Raw genomic sequence first — 23,086 nt, 5'->3', positions numbered from 1 at the left:
GCACAACTTCATGGAATCAGAACAACTGGCTCTTGAATGTTGATTGGATAAATAATGAAAGGAAGGCAGAAATAAAGATGTTCTTCAAAACCAATGAGAAAAAAGACACAACATACCAGAATCTCTGGGACACATTTCAAGCAGTGTCTAGTGGGAAATTCATAGCAATAAATGCTCACATGAGAAGCAAGGAAAGATCTAAAATCAATACCCTATCATCAAAATTGAAAGAGCTAGAGGAGCAAAATCAAAAAAACTCAAAACCTAGTAGAAGACAAGAAATAACTAAGATCAGAGCAGAACTGAAGGAGATAGAGACACAAAAAACTCCTCAGAAAAATCAATAAATCCAGGAGCTGGTTTTTTGAAAATATCAACAAAATAGACAGACCACTAGCCAGATTAATAAAAAAGAAAAGAGAGAAGAATCAAATAGATGCAATAAAAAACGATAAAGGGGATATCACCACCAATTCCACAGAAATACAAACTACCATCAGAGATTACTACAAACAATTCTATGCACATAAACCAGTAAACCTGGAAGAAATGGTTAAATTCCTGGACACTTGCACCCTCCCAAGCTTAAATCAGGAAGAAGTGGAAACCCTTAATAGACCACTAACAATGTCTGAAGTTGAGGCAGCAATTAATAGCCTGCCAATTAAGAAAAGCCCAAGTCCAGATGCGTTCACAGCCAAATTCTACCAGACATACAAAGAAGAGCTGGTACCACTCCTTCTGAAACTATTCCAAACAATCCAAAAAGAAGGAATCCTCCCCAAATCATTTTATGAGACCAACATCATCCTGATATCAAAACCTGGCAGAGACTCAACAAGAAAAGAAAACTTCAGGACAATATCCGTGATGAACATAGATGCAAAAATCTTCAATAAAATACTGGCAAACCAATTGCAACAGCACATCAAAAAGCTTATCCAGCATGATCAAGTAGGCTTCATCCCAGGGATGCAAGGCTGGTTCAACATACTCAAGTCTATAAACGTAATCCACCACATAAACAGAACCAAAGACAAAAACCACATGATTATCTCAATAGATGCAGAGAAGTCTTTCAACAAAATTCAACAGCCCTTTATGCTAAAAACTCTCAATTAACTAGGTATTGATGGAACATATCTCAAAATAGTAAAAGCTATTTATGACAAAACCACAGCCAATATCATACTGAATGGGCAAAAGATGGAAGCATTCCCTTTGAAATCTGGCACTAGACAAGGATGCCCTCTCTCACCACTCCTATTCAATATAGTATTGGAAGTTCTAGCCAGAGCAATCAGGCAAGAAAAAGAAATAAAGCACATTCAATTAGGAAGGGAGGAAGTCAAATTGTCTCTATCTGCAGATGACATGATTGTATATTTAGAAGACCCCATTGTCTCAGCCCAAAATCTCCTGAAACTGATAAGCAACTTCAGCAGAGTCTCAGGAAACAAAATCAATGTGCAAAAATCACAAGCATTCCTATGCAATAACAGACTTAAAAAGAACCAAATCAAGAATGAACTGCCATTCACAATTGCTACAAAGAGAAGAAAATATCTAGGAATACAACTAACAAAGGATGTAAAGGACCTCTTCAAGGAGAAGTACAAACCACTGCTCAAGGAAATAAGGGAGGACACAAACAGATGGAAAAACATTCCATGCTCATGGTTAGGAAGAATCAATATTGTGAAAATGGCCATACTGCCCAAAGTAATTTATAGATTCAGTGCTATCCCTATCAAGCTACCTATGACCCTCTTCACAGAACTGGAAAAAACAATCTTAAACTTCATATGGAACTGAAAGAGAACCCCCATAACCAAGACAATCCTAAGCAAAAAGAACAAAGCTGGAGGCATCACACTACCTGACTTAAACTATACTACAAGGCTACAGTAATCAAAACAGCATGGTACTGGTACAAAAACAGAGATATAAACCAATGGAACAGAACGGAGGCCTTGGAGGCAATGCCACACATCTACAACCATCTGATCTTTGACAAACCTGACAAAAACAAGCAATGGGGATAGGATTCCCTGTTTTATAAATGGTGTTGAAAAAAGTGGCTAGCCATGTGCAGAAAGCAGAAACTGACCCCTTCCAGACACCTTACACTAAAATTAACTCCAGATGGATTAAAGACTTAAACATAAGACCTAACACCATAAAAACCCTAGAAGAAAGCCTAGGCAAAACCATTCAGGACATAGGCATGGCTGGATTTCTAACCCAAGTCACTTGGTTGCTCGTTCACCAGCACTTCACTCCATTGCCATAGGCAAGGACTTCATGACTAAAACACCAAAAGCACTGGCAACAAAAGCCAAGGTAGACAAATGGGATTTAATTAAACTCCAGAGCTTCTGCACAGCAAAACAAACAATCATTAGAGTGAACTCACAACCAACAGCATGGGAAAAAACTTTTGCAATCTACCCATCTGACAAAGGGTTAATATCCAGAATCTACAAAGAACTAAAACAGATTTATAAGAAAACAAACAAACAAACCCATTCAAAAGTGGGTGAAGGACATGAATAGACACTTTTCAAAAGAAGACATATATGATGCCAACAAACATGAAAAAATGCTCATCATCACTGGTCATTAGAGAAATGCGAATCAAAACCACATTGAGATACCATCTCATGCCAGTTAGAATGGCAATTCTAACTGGAGACAACAGATGCTGGAGAGGATGTGGAGAAATAGGAACACATCCTCTGTTGGTGGGAGTGTAAATTAGGTCAACCATTGTGGAAGACAGTGCAGCGATTCCTCAAGGATCTAGAAATAGAAATTGCATATGACCCAGCAATCCCATTACTGGGTATATATCCAAAGGATTATAAATCGTGCTAATATAAAGACAAATGTACATGTATGTTCATTATGGCACTGTTTACAATAGCAAAGACCTGGAACCAACCCAAATGCCCATCGATGATAGACTGGACAAGGGAAATGTGGCACATATACACAATGGAATACTATGTAGCCATAAAAAAACAATGAGTTCATGTCCTTTGTAGGGACATGGATAAATCTGGAAACAATCATTCTCAGCAAACTGACACAAGAACAGAAAATCAAATACCACATTTTCTCACTCATAGGCGGGTGTTGAACAATCAGAACACATGAACACAGGGAGGGGAGCATCACACACTGGGGTCTATTGGAGGAGAATAGAGGAGGGACAGTGGGAGGTAGAGAGGTTGGGGAAGGATAACATGGGGAGAAATGCCAGATATAGGTGATGGGGGGATGGAGGCAGTAAACCACATTGCCATGTATGTACCTATGCACCAATCCTGTATGTTCTGCTCCCGTACCACAGAACATAAAGTGCAATAAAATATATATAAATGAATAAATAAATAAGACAGAAAGGAAATCCCCAAATGCCAGAAACTAATAGGCAGAGCAGAAGGGGAAGCTACTACCAGGGTCACACAAGACACAGCCATTGTAGAGATGCAGGATCACATGGGACAATAGCCTTCACAGGGACATGGGCTCACATGAGACACCTCCATCACAGGGATATAGAGTCCCTGCTATATAGTATTCCACATTATAAATTTATTTGAGCTTTCTCCAGTTGACAGTTATTTGGGATATTTCTTGTCCTTATTAACACAGACATTTCTGCTATGAAACATCTTAAATAAGCCTCCTGGCACACAAAATCAAGCATTTGTTTAGATTATATATTTAGGAGTGAAATCACTAGGTCATAATATACTATAAGTTGTTTATGAAATGTGACATTTTCAGAAATTTTCATGCTATTAATTGATGGATGAAATGTGGCATTTATTGTACTTTTTAATTTGTAATTATTTGATTATTAATGAGGTTAATCATCATTGCAGATGTGTATTGGCCATCTGAGGTCGCTCTTCTGTGAAATACAAATTTATACATTTTGTTCATTTTTATGTTGATTTTTTTTGAGAGAACTATTATTCTAGGTAATAATTCTTTGTCAGAGACAAGTCTCATAAATATCTTCTCTTGCTTTCTTGGCATTTGTAATTTTATTTATAATAGTTTTAATTTTTTAATTTTGCTGTAGTCAAACAGAACAAACTTTGTAATTTGTAGTTTTTGCTACCATTCTAAGAAACACTTTTCTACTTCAAGATCATAACCTATTTTTCTATTTTGTCTTCTAAAGTTTTATAATTTAAACTTTCACCTTAGTTTTTGGTTGGATTTTTGGAAGGAATCCAAATATATATATTTAACACATAAATGGTCCCAGTACCATTTATTGAAAAGCCCACCCTTTCCTCCACTGATCTACAATTACAACTTTTTCTGAAATTCAGTTTACACGTATGTGAAATCTATTTATGGTTAGACCCATAGTCCTATTTTTTATCCATATATTAATACCTCATTGCTTATTTCTTAGCTTTAGAAGCAATCTTGATATCTGTTAGACCAATTCCCACCATCATATTTCTTTTTTCGAGATGTTTTGAGATGATTTATTTCTTTGAGATCATCAGCCTTTTGCTATTCTGCACAGATTCCAGAATTAACTGAATTCCCAAAGCCAAGCAAAGCACACTTCTTACACACAAAGACACACACAGAAATCTGTTTTTTATATTAAGTTTAGTATGAAAGATAATGAAAGAAAATGCTAACAGAAAGGTGGTATGATAATATTAAAGTCTACTACAGCAGCAAAATGTATTTTCAGGGATAAAATAGGGTCTTAATGTTGAAAACAAAATTCACCGGGAAGATATAACAATCTTGATCCAATATAAATGCAACTACACAGTCTCAAAGTATGTAAGGAAAATTAGAACTGAGAGAATAAATTGATGAGATAATCACTGTGGGATATTTTAACACATTTCTCTAGGAAACTGATAAAGCAAGCCGGCAAAAAAAAAGTAAGGCAATAAAAGATTTAAACAACAAAATAAACAATATTGATCTAGCAGACATATTGAATAAATAAAGACTCTTTTCAAGCACACGTGGATAATTCACAAAAATTGGCAATGTTCTGGACCATAAAAGAAGCTTTAGCCAAGCAATCGTTACCAAACACTGAATTCTCTAACTACAAGGCAATAAAATTAGAAATCAATGGCTGAATGACAGCTTTTAAAAATGTATACATATCACTCTCAGAATTTTTCACAGCTTGCCAAGCTCTTGTAAAGAGACTCAGGAGATGGCCCTTCGCCTAAGAATAAATAAAATACTTAACGATGTAGGCTGGAGAGCCAAGCGGGCCTGATGGGGATGCCAGTTTCATTACTTACTTATTGGCCATATGACCTTGGACAAGTGACTGGTCTTCAATGGCACTGTGTGCTCACATTTAGAATAGAAAGTGCACTTCTCACAGGGCTGTGTGAAGGTAAATGAGATAACACATAGCTCTTTGCATAAAGGAAGACCACACAGAAATATCTAATATTTGGGGGTGTTTTAGGTTTTATTTTTATTTTGTTTCTCAGCACCACAAAGTTAATTTCTCTTAGGTTTTCTCCCCTAGCACATGGCATCTTTTTCAAATCTGAATCACTAATTCAGTTTGAAAGACAGCATTGCAGTCGAAATGGCCAAGCAAAGTAATTTCCTTTGAGTCTCTTAACCCTTGGTTTCTTTGGATCTTCACGACCCCCAAAGAGATTCCTTTTTCAATTTCCCTATTTAAAACACCCAAAGAGGTGGTTCAGATTTGGCCACCTTTTACCAAAAGAATGAGCTAATGATTTTTTTCTATTGCCCTTGTAGTTTCTTGCTTGAAATCCTTTTTTTTTTTTTTTTTTTTTCCCCTGAGACAGAGTCTTGCTCTCTTGCCCAGACTGGAGTGCGGTGGCACCATCTTGGCTCACTGCAACCTCTGCCTCCAGCAGAGTTAAGCAATTCTTGTGCCTCAGCCTCCCAAGTAGCAAGGCCTACAGGTGTGCACCACCATGTCCGGTTAATTTTGATATTTTTAGTACAGATGGAGTTTCACCATGTTGGTCAGTCTGGTCTCTGACTCCTGACCTCAAGTGATCCACCTCCCTCGGCCTCACAAAGTGCTGGGATTACAGGCATGAGCCACTGCACCTGGCCTGAAATCCTTTGAAGTCTCTTGTGGATGGGTGTGGAGCTGTGGATACGTGGAGTGCTGATGAACTAGCAACAAAGTGACTTGGGTTAGAAATCCAGCCATGCCTCATTGAGTTGCCTGGTGGCCCTAAAGAAGTCTAACAGGGCAAGCTTCTTTTTGCCAGAGAAATGCTGAATACCGCTGGAGGGCAAGGGAATGTGAAATGGCTTTTTCCTGCACTGGCTGAGGCCTCAGTCCTCCTCTCCTGCTCTGGCCTGCACACTGTTTTGTTCTCCCTTCATATCATGGCATAAAAATGCAAAGGGAGAGAGAGGGAAAGAGGTGCTTTATGGAGCAAAGTTCAAAAAGATGGAAAGTGCTGCGTACAATTAAATTAGCAGGAATTATGGAGGAAGGAGAGCATCCAGGGAACTTGAAAAGGACACAGATCATGAATGCACTGTAGGACTTATCCAGGCACCTCTGGCGATAATGCCAAAGACACAGAGGGAACATTCCAAACAGATGCCACACAGGAAAATAGTTAAAATATAATGTGCGTGTTCACATAACAAAATACAGTTTTTCTGGCAAAAATCACATTTTCAAAGATTTGGTGATATGGGAGGAAAGCTTGTGATAGAATGATAACTAAAAAAAAAATCACAAGTACCCCAAAACCTAAAATGCAATAAAATAAATAAATGGGAAAAAATAATAATAATAATCACAATAAGTTGACAGTGTGGTCTGATCACTATTTCCTCCTTTATTTCATTCTGTATCTGTCTCATTATATGCCGTAATGATGTGCTACTTCTAGCATCATAGGCTGAAGCCAAACTATGAAGGGTTGTAACTGTCAAGGTTAGACCCTCGAATTGTCTGTGGCTGTCTCCTCCATAGGATCATGAACTCACTAGGGAGAGAGGTTGTGTCTAGTTTGTCTTTGCATCTCAAGTGCCTATTGAAGGATGTGGGCTTAGAGAGTGCTCAGAGAATGTCTGCCGAAGAGAACAAATGATTATATGAACATATGAGTGAAGGAGGAACTGAAGTGGACCTTGAATTCGCTGAGCAATTAGCTTCCTAAGCAAGAGAACAGTATAATAAGGAAAATGTAAACAATATGTTAGACAAGCACCACTGGTGAGATGTAACCAAAAAGCACTTTGTGTTTTTCTCTCACTGTTCTTCTGATTTTTTCCTTTTTACAGCCTTATTGAAGTATAATTGACCTAAACTGCAAGTAATTTAAATCAAACAATCTGACAGGTTTTGATATGTATACACCCACGTTTAACCATTGCCACAACCGATATAGGAAACATACCCATCACCCCCAGAAAGTTTTCTCCCTGTGGCCTCTAATAGGCTTTGTGACGGAGCTCCGTGTGGGGTTTATCCAAGAGTGCTCTCAGGAGCACCACCTGGGCAGGAATGAGGGCAGCAGGCCTGGAGAGAGGGAAGAGTTGGGGTTGAACTGTGAAGTATGTACAACAGAGGCCCTGGGCCAGCCCAGCCCATGTGGAACACTGTAGCTGGCATTGCCTTTCAGAGTTGTCCCACATTGAGATGAAGGGGTACAGCCTTTGTATCCCCAAGTCCATCAGTTATGAGGTCAGGACATTCCCCTGAAAGGACTTAAATTTTGGCAGATCCCTTTGGCCCAAGGCAGTTCCTGGAGAGGGACTGAGCTGTGAGCTTCCGCAGGTGCCACTGCAGCAACTGTTGACGTAAAACAGTGTGGGTGGGCCACCACAGCACCCTCCTCCAGTGGTCATGTGAAGAGGTCCACCAGTAGACTGGCCTCTTCCTGGCCCTTATGGAGTGAGGAAATGAAGCGTCTCTTTATAAAAAGAATCCAGACCAACCAAACCAAAGTTTCACCTGCATTGTGCCATGCACTGCACTTTATGTTCCTCACCTCATTACCACAATAACCCAATAATGCCCCAGTGCAGCAAATGAGGCACTGAGGCACAGAGAGGCCATGTAATCACCCAAGATCACATCATTAGTGAGCTCAGACCCAACTCCAGGCAGCCTGGTCCTACTGTACATTTTCAGTTATTATAATCGGCTGCCTCTCCGAGCTCACATTTCCACTCACATTCCTGTATTCTGTTTTATATTGTATATGTTATCTTTTAAAAGGTACTATTTTTGCAGGTTATATCAAAATGTGAAAATTGGCAGTGTGACACACACTTCTTTTAAATAAATCACTCGATGTCTGTATTGGAAATTACCCAAGTAACATTTGCAAAGTTATGTCGTATTTTGTCACCACATTAAGAAAGGCTATCATTATAACTTGTAATTGTTGATGGAATAAAAACACCATCCTACAATTAGTCTGACTTAAAGAAGTTAGAGATGGAAAACATATATATATGTATATATATAAATATATAACATATATTTATATATAAAATACAAGTGTGTGTGTGTGTGTGTGTGTGCATGCGCGCACATGCGTGCACTCTCCACCAGAAAGAAGAACGTAAAAGCCCAGATACGGAATCTCATTTCTTATTAATCAGGAAAGGGTCATCTTTTACTGAATCAACCTAGGAACTGAGAGATGCCAAACTTGAACTATGCAGATACTCTGATCAAACTCATTACCTATTGTATCTGACAAAGTTCAGTCAGAGAAGCAAAACCACTAAGGCAGATTGGATATACTAAGAGATGCATTATAGGGATTTGACTTTACACAATTGGCGTAGTTGGTTAAATAGTCTATATAAAGCTATGCCACCTATTTCTGGTACTGGAGCCTGCAGTTCTCAGACAAGGCCATTAGGAAGAAAAGATGGATATGAAATGGGGGAAGGAAAAAATGGAACCTGTGAGGATGAGCTAAAGACGGATACCCACTGCCTCTAAGCCTCCTATTTCAATGGCGGTGTCCTGCAAGGGAAGCTGGCACCCTTCATCACAGAACTAAGCACACACCTGGTCCAAGAGTCAGAGAAGCAGCAGGCAGAAGTGCAGCAGGAGCCAGAGGTGAGCCAGCAGATCAGCTGCTGCATGGGACAGCATGCTGTGGGCTACAGCAGCACCATGTGACTTGCCCTGACCTTCTGGGCATCTGGAATCTGGCTGCTGCTTCCCTTCCACCTCTACATCTCCTGCAAAATGGCTCTTGTTGCCCAACTGACTTAGAATTCCACAGGGAAAGGAATTCTGGGCAATGTAGTTTTAGCTAAGTTGACATAATACAAAGGTGTCACATCAATTCCTGAGGGCTGATCTAGCACAAGAGGGAAGTAACCAGATGTTCTGCCTAAGAAAATGTCACCTTAGGCCTGGCGCGGTGGCTCACACCTGTAATCCCAGCACTTTGGGAGGCCGAGGTGGGTGGATCACGAGGTCAAGAAATCGAGACCATCCTGGTCAACATGGTGAAACCCCGTCTCTACTAAAAATACAAAAAATCAGCTGGGCATGGTGGCGCATGCCTGTAATCCCAGCTACTCAGGAGGCTGAGGCAGGAGAATTGCCTGAACCCAGGAGGCGGAGGTTGCGGTGAGCCGAGATCGCGCCATTGCACTCCAGCCTGGGTAACAAGAGCGAAGCTCCGTCTAAAAAAAAAAAAAAAAGAAAATGTCACCTTAGATCTGTTCAAAGCAGCCATTGATATCGTATAGGCAAGGACTTAGGATTTTTCCAAAGAAATAGTGATCATTTACTAATCACCTGGCACTGTGTTCGCTAAGCAACTGACACTGTGTTCACTACTTTGCATCCATTACCCCAGTTAACTGTTGAGGATGGTAACATGATTAGAACCCCTATTTTGCAAGTAACTGCACTGAAGCTTAGAGACACTCGTTGGCTTGCTCAAAGCCACAGAGTAAGCTGCAAATCTGAGACTGGAATCTCTCTGATTCCATAGTTCCTATCTGTCACCAGTTTTCACTGCTGTTAGTGATAAAATTATAAATAGTAAATAAATAAATAAGGGCTTTTTTTTTTTTTAATTTCAAAACCTAAGTGCTCCTGTGGCACTGGTTACAGAAAATCTTCTCAATCATCATCACCTTTTATGAGAATCTGAGATGAGCCAGACTCTTCATTGCATTAATGTAGCCCTGCTTTTTCCTGGGTAGACACTGAGAGAAAGTCTGAGATCCACAGTGAATTAGATCTAGAATAGAAACAGTAGATATTCTCCCCTCACAAATGAGGAAGGAGTAGGGAAGAGAAAAATATTGAAAGCCCAGAAAGAAATTTAAAGAAGAGAACCACTGGCTTGAAAAAAGGAAATGTTGTGGCCAACGAACATGTGAGAAAAAAAAGACCAGTATCACTGATCATTAGAGAAATGCAAATCCAAACCTCAATGAGATACCATCTCACACCAGTCAGAATGACGATTATTAACAAGTCAAAAAAAACCACTGATGCTGGCAAGGTGGCAGAGAAAAAAATTACGCTTTCACACTGTTAGTGGGAATGTAAATTGTTCAGCCACTCTGGAAGACAGTGTGGCAATTCCTCAAAGACCTAGGGGCAGAAATACCATTTGACCCAGCAATCCCATTACTGGGTATATACCCACAGGAATATAAATCATTCTATATAAAGACACGTGCACATTTATGTTCACTGCAGCACTGTTCACAAGGGCAAAGACATGGCATCAACCCAAATGCACATCAGTGATAGAATGGATAAGCAAAATGTGGTACATATACACCATGGAATACTATGCAGCCATAAAAAGAACAAGATTCCTTTTCAGGGACATAGATGGAGCTGGAAGCCATTATCCTCAGCAAACAAACATAGGAACAGAAAACCAAAAACCTCATATTTTCACTTAGAAGCAGGAACTAAACAATGAGAACACATGGACACAGAGAGGGAAACAACTCACACTGGGGCCTCTTCAGGGGGGATTGTTGCAGGAGGAAGAGCATCAGGAAGAATGGCTAGTGGATGCTGGGCTTAATACCTAGGTGATGGGATGATCTGTGCAGCAAACCATCACATTTACCTGTGTAGCAAACCTGCACATCCTGCACATGTACCCCAAAGCTTAAAATAAAGTTAAAGGGAAAAAAAATTTTTTTAAGTTATAGGCTGGAATTAAAAGAAAAAAGGAAAAGAAAAAGGAGATGTTCTTCAGAGCTAAGGTGGGAAGAAAAAAGGTGTGTGAACAGAAGAAAAATGCACATACATTGTCCAAAAAAATGTGTCTAGAATCATGAGCAGATAAAATAAAAGTTAGAAATTTTGCTGAGGGCCAGACACAAGTCTCACATCACTCAGTCAAACCTCTGTAAATGTGCATTGTCATGAGCAAGAGGCCCTTAACTTTCCCCCATTTCCTAAACCTTAAACAGGTTTCTTCCTGATTTGATCCCCCGCCTTCCCTTTTCTTAGAGCATTTACTTTAGAAAACTTGTATTTGTAGATCCTTTCTCTGCTCCTTTGAGATGTAAATGTTTTTGAAAGCTTCTTACCAGTTTTACAACCCTAGAATGTCTTTCCCAAGGACCTGGAAGCCATCTCTTTGAAATGTAAATACACCCCTACTTACTAGCTTTTCTTTAGGATTTTTGACTTCACTACAGTGGGAAAGCAATATGCATTCAGAAATAATCCATATTTCAAATACCCATGCAACCACTCTGCTTTTCACTTTCAGTACAATATGCAACAAATTACATCAAACAGTCAACACTTTATTATAAAATTGGCTTTGTGTTAGATGATTTTGCCCAATTGTTGGCTAATATAAGTATTCTCAGAACATTTAAGCTAGGCTGGTCTAAGCTATGATGTTCCGTATGTTAGGTGTATTACATGCATAGTAACATTGTCTGTTATATTTAAATTTCTTCGGCTGTTCCTAAAATATCTTTTGTTGCTTTTTATTTTCTAATCCAGTAGCCATTTAAGGTTCATATACTTTCTTGATTGTTCTGCCTCTTTTGTCACTTTAAACCTAGGCAAATCTGCATGTTTTTGTGTATGGCCTGTGTTTTTATGACACTGACTTTTATAAAGACTCCAGGCCTATAGAATAAATCAGGTTCTAGATACGCCTGTTATTTTTCTCACTAGATTCGAGCTTTCCAATAACTACACAGTACATATTCTTTTCAAATACACATGGAGCATGCACCATGATAGGCCATCTGTGAAACCATAAAGCAACTATCAAAAATGTCAAAATTATGCAAAGTTTCTCAGAAGTTGGTTATGATTCTAGGTCAAAGATGTTGTGAATATGGTGGAAAAAGGAAATAGTGACCCATCAAAGGTTGGAAGAATTGCCTTATTGGATGCTACTGGGGTGGTCTCTCTATCTGTCACCAGTTTCACTACAGCAGAAGTTGCAGTCACAGAAATTCCTAAAGAAGAGACATGTACCCCCAAACCTAAAATGCAATAAAAAAAACTTTTAAAAAAATAATAAATGAATAAATAAATAAATAAATACTTTTAAAAAAAAAAAGAAGAACAAGAAGAGACGGGCCCTGGAATGGGTGCAATAGATGGAATGGGAGGTGGTGTGGGAGGTGGCATTTTCTAATTCTTAGAATAGGGCTTTACCTTTAGTAATGAACGGTGGCAGGAAGCCCAAGGCAGTATTCCTCACCAATAACTTCAGTTGAGTCAATTGGAGAAAACGATGAAAAGGCTGGGTGATGTTTAAGAAATCACTATAACCATCAGTTACTGGTTTCAGTTGACAAAATATGTGGTTTACTGCTGTCATTGTCTATGCCTACAGATAATTTATTTTGTATTTTTTAATAAAACGACAAGTGTACATTCCTGAAAAAAGAAGTCAAAGATTGAAATCCTATGGAGGATGTTCTCTGACCATATCAGTATTAAATTAGAAATTAATAGTAATAAGGTATCTAGAACATCTCCAAATATTTAGGAAATAAACCGAAGAATACTGAAAATATCTCAAAATTTCGTGACATGCAGCCACACTCTGTGCAAAAGGACATTTATAACTTTGATATACTCAAAAAGAAGGAAATGCTCAAGTCAGTGAGCTAAGCTACAAGTTCAACTCAAAGTAAATGTAAAGAAGAAAATAACAAATATGAGTAGAAATTAGTTGAAGTGTGAAACATCAGATATGTCCATTGTAAAAGCACATTTTTCTTTTTGCCCAATCTGAAATGAAACAAGAGAGAAAACAAGTATTAAAAAATTACTTTTAAAATTAATACAATTGATAATTTTATTCATAGTAACTAACAAGTAGTCTCACAAACACTTGCTGAGACTAATCAAGGAGAAAAAAATAAAAACATGAATTACTAATATTATGAATAAAAAAGGTACCCACCTAAAAAAATCTACTTATGTTAAGAGGATAATAAGGTAATACTATGAAGATATGTCTATTGCAAAAGTGTACTTTTCCTTTTACCCCCAAATAATCTCTAGGGAAATACTTTCAGACTACATAAATATCCTGTTCTGCAATAACCTTTCACCCAGTGGTTTTGGTATTCACTGACCATTCTTGTTTGAATCAATTATTACATTAGTGTTGAAGATACTAATTTTATCATTGTATTATTCCATGTACATTTATCAGCTAGCATTATTTTATGAAAAGAGCCTTTCTCCTCTCTCTCATCTTATTGCTATGAATTCAGTTTTGATTCAAAGCGTTGTAATGAATTATCATCATTCTTTTTGATTTGTAACCTGTCCCAGGACAACTTTTATATTTTTCTTTTTAATGAACCCATTAGTCTGTGTGCACTTACTTGCCTTTTGACGTGAGATTTTTCAGTCTTACCTTGTAAATTCCCTGCTCTGGAAATAGTCATTTTCTCTAAGGAGCACTTTAGTAGTGAGTGGTATTTAGCAATCCAGATCTAAGTGTCAATTGTGCTTGCTGCAATTGAAGTGGCATTGCTTAGAAGTCCTTTCAGCAGACAGAGCTAGGAAGTGTGCAGATACGTATGTCTGTGTTGTCTATCTATCTGTCTATGTATGGAAATCTCATCCTTGTCCCTCTGGTTGATTTACAACCCTATGTAGTTTGTCATCATTTATAAAAGTAAAAACCTTGCTTCACCAGAACATCAGTATATTTACGCATTTGTTTTATCCTATTAAACACACAAATTTTAGATGTATACCACCAATGCCACCATTAAGAACAAACTTGCTAAGTAGATGTCAGTAGCTGCTTGTGATTCTTTCTGATTTTATACTATATTCTATTGAGCATGTATAGTCAAAGCCCTGCTTAAGTTACTTGACTCCATTTTTTTCTTCTCTGTCTGATTATTATCAACTAGATACGCAGTTGGGTTGGGTTTTTTTCTGTTGACGTCCAAGCTTAGTGACTGCCTTTTCATCTTTGTACTGTATTTTTGAATATTTAAAATATTTACATGGTTCAAACCTAAAGCTGTATTAAAATAGTCAGCTAAAAGAGATATCATATATTCCTCTACCCTCCATATTGTCTTTACACTTCCTGTAAGTAAATATTTTCATTGATTTCTGGTTTATATTTCCTGTTTCATTTTGTAAGAATAAGAAATTTCCCCTTGTTTCTCACATGGTTGATCACCTATTATGTCCACTCCACTAAGACTTGCTTTATTTCATTAAACAATATATCCTGGATTCACAGAGAGCTTCCTTATCCCTCCCTCTGGGCTGCGTTATACACCATCGTGTGGAGTACGATATTTAATTCAACCATTCTCCTTTGGGTGATCATTTAGACTGACTGCAATGTTTTATCACCACAAATGATTTCTTAATGAATAACTTTGCACACATGCTGTTTCATGTTTGTGAAGGTCTATCTTCAAGGAACATTTCAAGTGGGTTTCCTTGGTCAAAAGGTCAGTGCGTATATAGTTTTGTTAGATACTGCCAAATCCCTTCCAGAGGGATTGTATTCTTCTGCATTCCCAAGAGAGTATGAAAGTATCCGAATTTCCAGAAACTTGACAAGTGTGTTATCTAAATTTCGAACTTCTTACCAATCTGGTAGATGAGAAATGTTTTCTTCATAATGTTCTAATTTGTATTTTATTATGATTAAAACTGAATATTTTTTCTGTATTTAAAAGCCACTTCATACCTTTTTGAGAACTCTTTGGGGGGCTTTTTCCATGTTATATCCTATTTTGCAGTTTTCTCTTGATTTTAAAAAAGTCTTTATTTCTTGGAAAAAAAAATAGTCTCTTATCATGAAAGAAGTCTCCTACTGTGTCACTGGTCTTTTGACTTTGTATGTGGTGCTTTGTCATGTAAAAATATTTTTATTATTTTTATGTAGTTAATATTATCAATCTATTTCTAGATTTTGGATTATAGTTTCAAGGTTTCTCCATGCCCAGTTCAAGAAAGAAATCACTCCTGTTTTCTTCTATGACTTACATGGGTTATTTTTTTACATTTAGTTCTCTGATTCATTTGGAGTTTGTTCTGGTGATTGGTACAAGACATGAAACTACTTTTTTTCCAAATGAGTATCCAGTTGTCCCAACATCCTTTACTTTTAAACCATTTTTTCCAAAACAGATGGAATTTAAGGCCTATAATTTGTTCTATGTGTGATGGATGAGCTGAGATGCCAAACAGGGAGCAATGGGCCAATCCAAAGATTGGCAATGATGAGAAACCACTGTTACCTCTAGGCTAAAGTATCCAAGGGAGGAAAAAATGCTCCTGAAGCCCTGGGTTTTGGACCACCAAACAAATGCTAAAATCATGGTAATCTATCCAGTGAGATCTGAAGCTATAGCAGAGCTGCAGTGGCTACCTAAGTATGGAGAAATGTGTAGAGATGCCTCCTTTCCTCCTGCCTACCAATCTCCCACTAATAAGTACCATTGGCAAAACCCAGATGGAAGTCAATTGATGGGGAGCCTGAGAAATGCATTCTACAGAGTTTAGCCTCCTTGCAAAATGTAAGAGAGTTGTGGGGAAAAGAAAGAAGATTTCTCTGAGGGCAAAGGACCAGCAGAGTACTCAACAAAAAATCTAAGAGCCGGGTGCAGTGGCTCACATCTGTAATCCCAGCACTTTGGATGGCTGAGGCAGCTGGATCACCTGAGGTCAGGAGTTTGAGACCAGCCTGGCCAACACGGCGAAATCCTGCCTCTATTAAAAATACAAAAATTAGCTAGGCGTAGTGGTGGGTGACTGTAATCCCAGCTACTAAGGAGGCTGAGGCAGGAAAATTGCTTGAACCCAGGAGGTGGAGGTCAGTGAGCCGAAGGTCAGTGAGCCCAGATTACACCACTGCACTCCAGCCTGGGCAACAGAGTGAGACTTCAAATTAAAAAAATAAATAAATAAAAGTAAGAAGAGAGTTCTTTATCTTTTCATTATAGGGAATCCCCAGAAGATATCATGCAACTCATTAACACTCTAGTAACAAAATCTCTCTAAGTGAATAAGAAAGGTATATATTGGTTTAAAGATAGACTATAATACAATCTTCCTATTAGTTCCAATCATCTTCCCTGGAGATAATCTGAATCAGTAAGACTTTTATTATTGTACTTGTTGGATGAAGAAAGATTGAGGAAACCAAGAGTATAGAGATGAAGCTAGGAAGATTAAAAACCTAGAATTATTTATGGAGAAATTAGAGCATACAAAAGACTAAGACTGAGATCAAACTCAAAACAATTGAATGAAAAAGTTTCAAATTTATTTCAAAACAAAGAAAATCAAATTAAAAAAATAATAATAATGAGCCATATACAGTGAAGGCAGGAGGGCAGGAGTTTAGATACTCAGAAAAAAACAAAATTTTCTCTTTTACCTGTGATGATTTCTTTTTTTCTTTCTTTCTTTCTTTCTTTTTTTAAATGGAGCCTTGCTCTGTTGCCCAGGCTGGAGCATAGTGGCGTGATCTCAGCTCACTGCAACCTCCAGGGTTCCAGCGAACCTGTAAAGAAAACCAGTAGCATATCTGCATAATATCTTAGGAAATCAAGGGCTCAAAATCAAACACTTTGATAGTTTGCACTTCAGTGATTCAAGAACTAATTCTGCAGTTGGAGGGTTCTCTAGGACCTTCGGTTCCACTTATTTCTCCTCTTGTTTCCTCTCTTCTTCTGCGTCCTCTTCCGCACTGGATGGGATCATGATTTTTGGGAAGGACAGTCAAAAGGGGAAACAAGTCAGCTCAAGCAAAAATATCCTGGCACACGGTGGATGAAATAAACAATGATAGTATGTAGGATACCATTAGTCATTGTCATTCTGCATGCTCCAGCACCAGTAAAACCATCTTAACCAAACACCCTTGGATAATTGTTTCCCATGACTAATACATAGCCGCTGATCCAGAACTTAAGGAGTGTGAGTGATAAACAATAAACCTGCTTGGGATAATGTGATTGATTGTAATTCCACTTGAAATAAATGTAACAAACAGCAATGAGCCATCTAGTTAACCATGCAGCACAACTGTAATTGTTAAGGTTTTAAATTTCATTATACAGTGTCCTTTCCCAGAAAAAAAAAAAAAAATTCTGCTCCTTGGATGAGGAAACATTGAATCATTGTTCTTTACCTGGACACATGGTTTCCACTGATCACTTGGCTTGTTTTATTTCACTCTGGTTTCTAGAAAACATGGAGGCTGTCTATAGCCAGTAGATAAGACTAAGAAAAATACGTGTTAACTTAAACCAAGCAATTTTATGTCCCTATCCCTATTATTGATCTATTCTTTTTCAGCCACTTCCAATTGTTTTGTATTTTCTACATTCCTATATGGTTGTCTGCTGCAGGTTGAGTAATCTGGAAACAGATGCAGAGATGGAGTTTGTAGTACAAGTTGCTTATTTGTAATTATCACTGATGAAGAGAAAAAGGAGGAGGTGGGATTGGGAAGAAGAAGAATGCAGGCCTAATCAAAACTTTGTCAACCTAACAGGGCACTCTGAAGTAACCGTTACCCACACATGCTTCACTCAGTCACCAGACACAGGCTGCCCCAGCAAGAAGGAGACCTCAAGCAAGGCAAGTCTCTAAACTGAGGCAGAATCTGAAGGAGCTGAGTTATGGAGATGATCTGTGGTATGATTACATCCACTGGGCAGCAAATCCTTCCTTGAGGGAGAAGCTGGAAGGCACATCAGAGTCTACCACAGTACCCCCTTTTTGGCTTTGATTCACATTTCTGTATGGAATGGAAGACCGGATCCTCCAGATGTCTGCTATGCTTCTCATCCTAAAGCAAGACTTAGAAGAGAGATGTTGGTGAGATAAACAGCAGGGCCTAAAGCTGGAGTGGCTCTCAGAGTTCCACCTAATACTCTTCATCTCCTTTCTTCCCTGGCATTTTAAGTTCCATTAACCCTCAGCTACCACTTCTACTGGCCCGGCTGCCTTCTGTTAGTCTGACTCAGACCTTCAGCCCTAAGGACTGAGTCACCGGCCACCATGCTCTTTGGCTGCAGTCACTGGGCCAGTCAATTTACAGTCACAATTGGGAAAGGGAGTACTAAGTTAGGACCAAGTGGATGGGTTGAGTCTTATACAAATTCCTCTCTGCCTCTATTGTGCAATAGCACTACCTCCTCTTAATGATTAGAGTCAATTACACTGCCAAGATAGTGACTTCCTACTTTCGGTGCCTGTACACAAAGAGATCAGAGTGCCCAAGTGAGAACTAAAGCTTGTAATTCAATGGGACTTTTGCTATGTCCCTTGGGAAAATGTTATCCTCTTTGAAGACTAGGATTGTTAATCTAGCAGAACCCAGAATTACAGGGAAAGAAAACACAATAACTTTCAGTGAGTCATTGAGAGGGATGGTAAGTGGGACCACTTCTGTTTTTGCCCTTAATTCCTGTGTCCATGTTCTTCCTTCAGGGACACAGCACCATATAAAGATCATTTATTTGATGCCAATACTGAATTCTAGATGATGGTACTCTGTCTGTGTAGAGTATTACCTCTGAACCTCTAATGTTCTATCAGGCCAGTAGTTTCGGAGCAGAGTATATGACATTACCAATGAATTCTCTGGTTATAGACACACTCATGAACTTCTTTTGCTATAAAGTGCATCCCTTGGTCTGGTGCAATGTTAAGTAGGAACCATGCCAGTGAATAAAATACTCAATAAGCTTTTGGATAGTGGTGCTGGCTGAGATCATTTGGGCGGGAAAGGCAAACTCATACTCAGAATGCATGTCCATTCCTGTGAGACATGTGAAATTAACCACTAACCCATCCAGGATGAAATGAGCCCGACATCATAAACGTGCCATCTAGAGGCCAATTGTTCTTCTTCAGTGAGTAATAATGTCATATTAACCTCTGTCTCTGTTGCTGACATATTAAATATTCAGCAGTGACCATAGCTAGCTAAGCCTTGGTGAGTGAGAGTCCATGCAAATCCTTCATCCTTGGTGCCATCATTTATGTATCCATTTCGCCAGCACTGGTATGGCCGATGACAGGCTGGTTGATGCTGGCTGGGTAGGTCACTTTGTCTACTTGGTTGTTTAGCCTCACTTCCATGATATATGCTATCTGGTGGGCACTCATGTGTGATACAAAGATCTTCACAATTCGTATCCATTCACATATGACATATATCTATTCACATGCCTCTACTCCACCTTCTTGTCACCAATGTTCCATCCTTTCTCCCTCCAGGTTTGCAGCCAGGTAGGCAGGCCGTTCATCACTGTCCATGAGTTTGTATGGATTTAACCTCAAGTTAGCTCTCTTTCTATGAAAGGAAATAAGCAGGTCCATCTTTCTGGATTGGGAGGATTTTCTTGTCCTTCAAACTATCTCTGGATGAGATTAATTGAATGAGATTTAATGAGATTTGAATAGTTGCCATCTATTTTGACTTGTACCCAAATACTAAGCCAACCTATCTATATGCCAAAGTCAGAGTTTTTCCCGTTCTTTACCTGGTATATTAAATTATCCACATAGCCATAGATATGAGCCAAGGAGGTACACCGGCACCACAGTGATGGATGCCAAGAGGACTGGAGCCCCCTGTTCATGCTCAAGCTTGCTTGAAATTTCTGGTCTATCCAGACCTCAGTCCTGGGTATACCACTTTCATTTTACAACTAATTGTGCTTGGGCACAGCTCACCTAACTTAGTATATCCAGTATGACTCAGCTCATAATGGACAGTTTTAGACATATAGTCACTTCGTTTCTCAGGGTCAAGTAATCTAGCTCTACTTGGATCCAGTAGCTGCCAGAAGTTGTTTTCAAAAGACATATGATTCTCTGCTGCAAATGAAGGCCATGCTCCAGAACCTCAAAGCACACATGTGATTCTTTCACTAGTGCTTGACCCAAACCATAAATGACATCTTTTCGTACCAGTGACAATCTCTAATAGTATTTTGTCTGTCAGATTGTGTGGCCCAAGCAGCAGGGCTTCTTGAACCACAGCCTGGGCCTCCTGGAGAGACGTTTCCTGCTCTGGGCTCCACTCAACACTGGCAACCTTGAATGCTTCCTAGAACATGCGCTGAATAGAATATGTAGGTGTGGAATTGCAATCCACAGAGCCCAAAGAAGCCTACAAGTCATGGTGCTTCATTCTTTGGAGGGGGGGACATCACAAGACCGAATAATTTGTCTTTCATTTTGGAGGGAACATGCCAGTGTGCTCCTGATTCCGGTACTTTTGAAAGTTTTAGATTTCAAAAATTTGTAAATCTTCCCCGCTGGAAGATTTTATCCCCTATACCCTGGGGTACATGCGTCTTGTTAAGATCTCCAGTATGCTGACCACCTCTTGCTTATCTGTCCCAATCAACATATCATCAATGTAATAAATCAATGTAACATTCTTCAGTGTCTTCAGGCAGTCCAGATCTCTTTGTCCTGTATTATGACACAGGGTAGGATAGTTATCGTAAGCCCTTGAGCAAAATCATAAATATATATGGCTGTCTACTCCACATGAATGTGAATGATATCTGATTGTCTTTTACGATTCAAGATTTAAAAAATTCAAAACAATGACAACATACTTGATGCCTATTAATCTACCCAAACAAAGATATAACATGTAGCCCATAGCTGTAATCAGAACTACTATTTCCTTGAATATGCAGGTAGTCTATAGTTACCATCATAGTGCCATTGGCTTTTGCAGGTACCAAATTGACCAATTAAATGGAGGTATCTTTGAATATCACCCTGTATCCTTTAAAATCTTTAATATGCCGTTAATCTTCACCGCATTCTTTCTGCAGGATGCCATATTATTTTTACTTTACTATCTTTACTGGGGGTGGTAGGCAATTTCAAAGCCTTCCACTTGTGTTTCCCTGCTGTCATAGTTCTTACCCAACATGATTAGGACTCAATGTGGAGGTTACATCAACTGCCGAGTATGCCAAATTCACTTAACATTCTGGGACAAGGAAAATGACCATCAGGTGGGTTCATGGACCCAGTGGATCTTCTGTAAGCTCACATTTGCCAGAACCCCACTTATTTCCTGTTCATCGTATCCCACCATTCTAACAAGTGGGCCATGATGAGGCTTTGGGTCTGTAGATATTAATGTCAACTCAGACCTTGTGTCCAAGAGGCCTGAAATGCCTAGACATTCCCTTTTCTCTTTTCCCCAGTAAAAATTGGTCACGTAGATGGCCATAGTATCCTTTGGGGAATGATTGAGGAAATCATTACCATGTGAAGAACCTAGGGTTCTTTCTCCTAGAAATTGGCCTACCTCTTCAATCCATTCCAGGTTTGAAAACTAAATCAGATCCACAAACTGGGCAAGGGATTATGACTTTTCCAAAAGACTATATTTTTAGAGCAATTTTGGGGTCACAGCAAAATTTAACAGAAAATACAGAGACCTCCCACACATCCCCAATCCTCACACATATACAGTCTCCCCAATTATAAACATCACACACTAGAGTGGTACATTTGTTATAATCACCGAATCTACATTGACAAATTAATATCACCTAAAGTCCATAGTTTACATTAGAGTTTATATTAGGGTGTTGTACACTCTATAGGTTTTGATAAATGTGTAATGTATTCACTCTTTTTTTTTTTTTTTTTTTTTTGACATGGAGTCTCATTCTGTCACCCAGGCTGGAGTGCAAAGGTGGAACTTCAGTTCACTGCAACCTCCACCTCCCAGGTTCAAGTGATTCTCCTGCCTCAGCCTCCTGAGTAGCTGGAATTACAGATGCGTGCCACCACGTCCGGCTAATTTTTGTATTTTAGCAGAGACAGGGTTTCCTCCATGTTGGTCAGGCTGGTCTCGAACTCCTGACCTCAGGTGATTCACCCGCCTCGGCTTCCCAAAGTTCTGGGATTACAGGTGTGAGCCACCGTGCCCAGGCTGTATCCACTCTTAATTATAGTATCATATAGAGCAGTTTTACAGCCCTAAAAATCCTCCGTGATGTGCCTATTAATTTCTCCCTTCCCCCAACTCCTAGCAATCACTGATCTTTTTACTGTCTTTATAGTTCTGTCCTTTCCAGAATGTCAGCTGTTTGTTGGAATCATACAGTATACAGCCTTTTCAGATTGGCCTTTTCATTTAGTAATACATATTTATGGTGTGGGATTACGACTTTTTATTAGAATGACATCCTCAGCCTGCCAGTCATCGTTGCTTGATTTTTCTACAGGCACAAACTGAAAAGTACTCTAGTCAGTTACCTCTTTGTGCCCTTAAGGATGCTATGTTCTATTAACCATTTTGATAACTCTGTGAGTTATATTTCCTTAACTTTCCCTCCAATCTTGCTGGTCATTGCAATAATTACAACAGTCTGGTTTCAGATGTTCAAGTACCTCTACCTGGCCTCTATTATTTCAGGGTTCTCTCATGCCCATTGTTATCAGCGAGTCAAGTGCTGTAACAGGCTATCCTGCCATCAGCTTTGGCTTAAAGTGAGGAATCATGAATGAAAATTTCAGTGATCCTGGTGGACCTTTAGCCAGTGCATTTCTGATGCCTTTGGTAAAAAGATGTGT

This window comes from Sapajus apella, unplaced genomic scaffold (genome assembly GCF_009761245.1).
Source record: "Sapajus apella isolate SASKATOON/1434 unplaced genomic scaffold, GSC_monkey_1.0 scaffold71, whole genome shotgun sequence".
In the NCBI taxonomy this organism is placed as follows: Eukaryota; Metazoa; Chordata; class Mammalia; order Primates; family Cebidae; genus Sapajus; species Sapajus apella.
The sequence above is the reverse complement of the archived record's forward strand: the minus strand, read 5'-3'. Positions refer to the sequence as shown.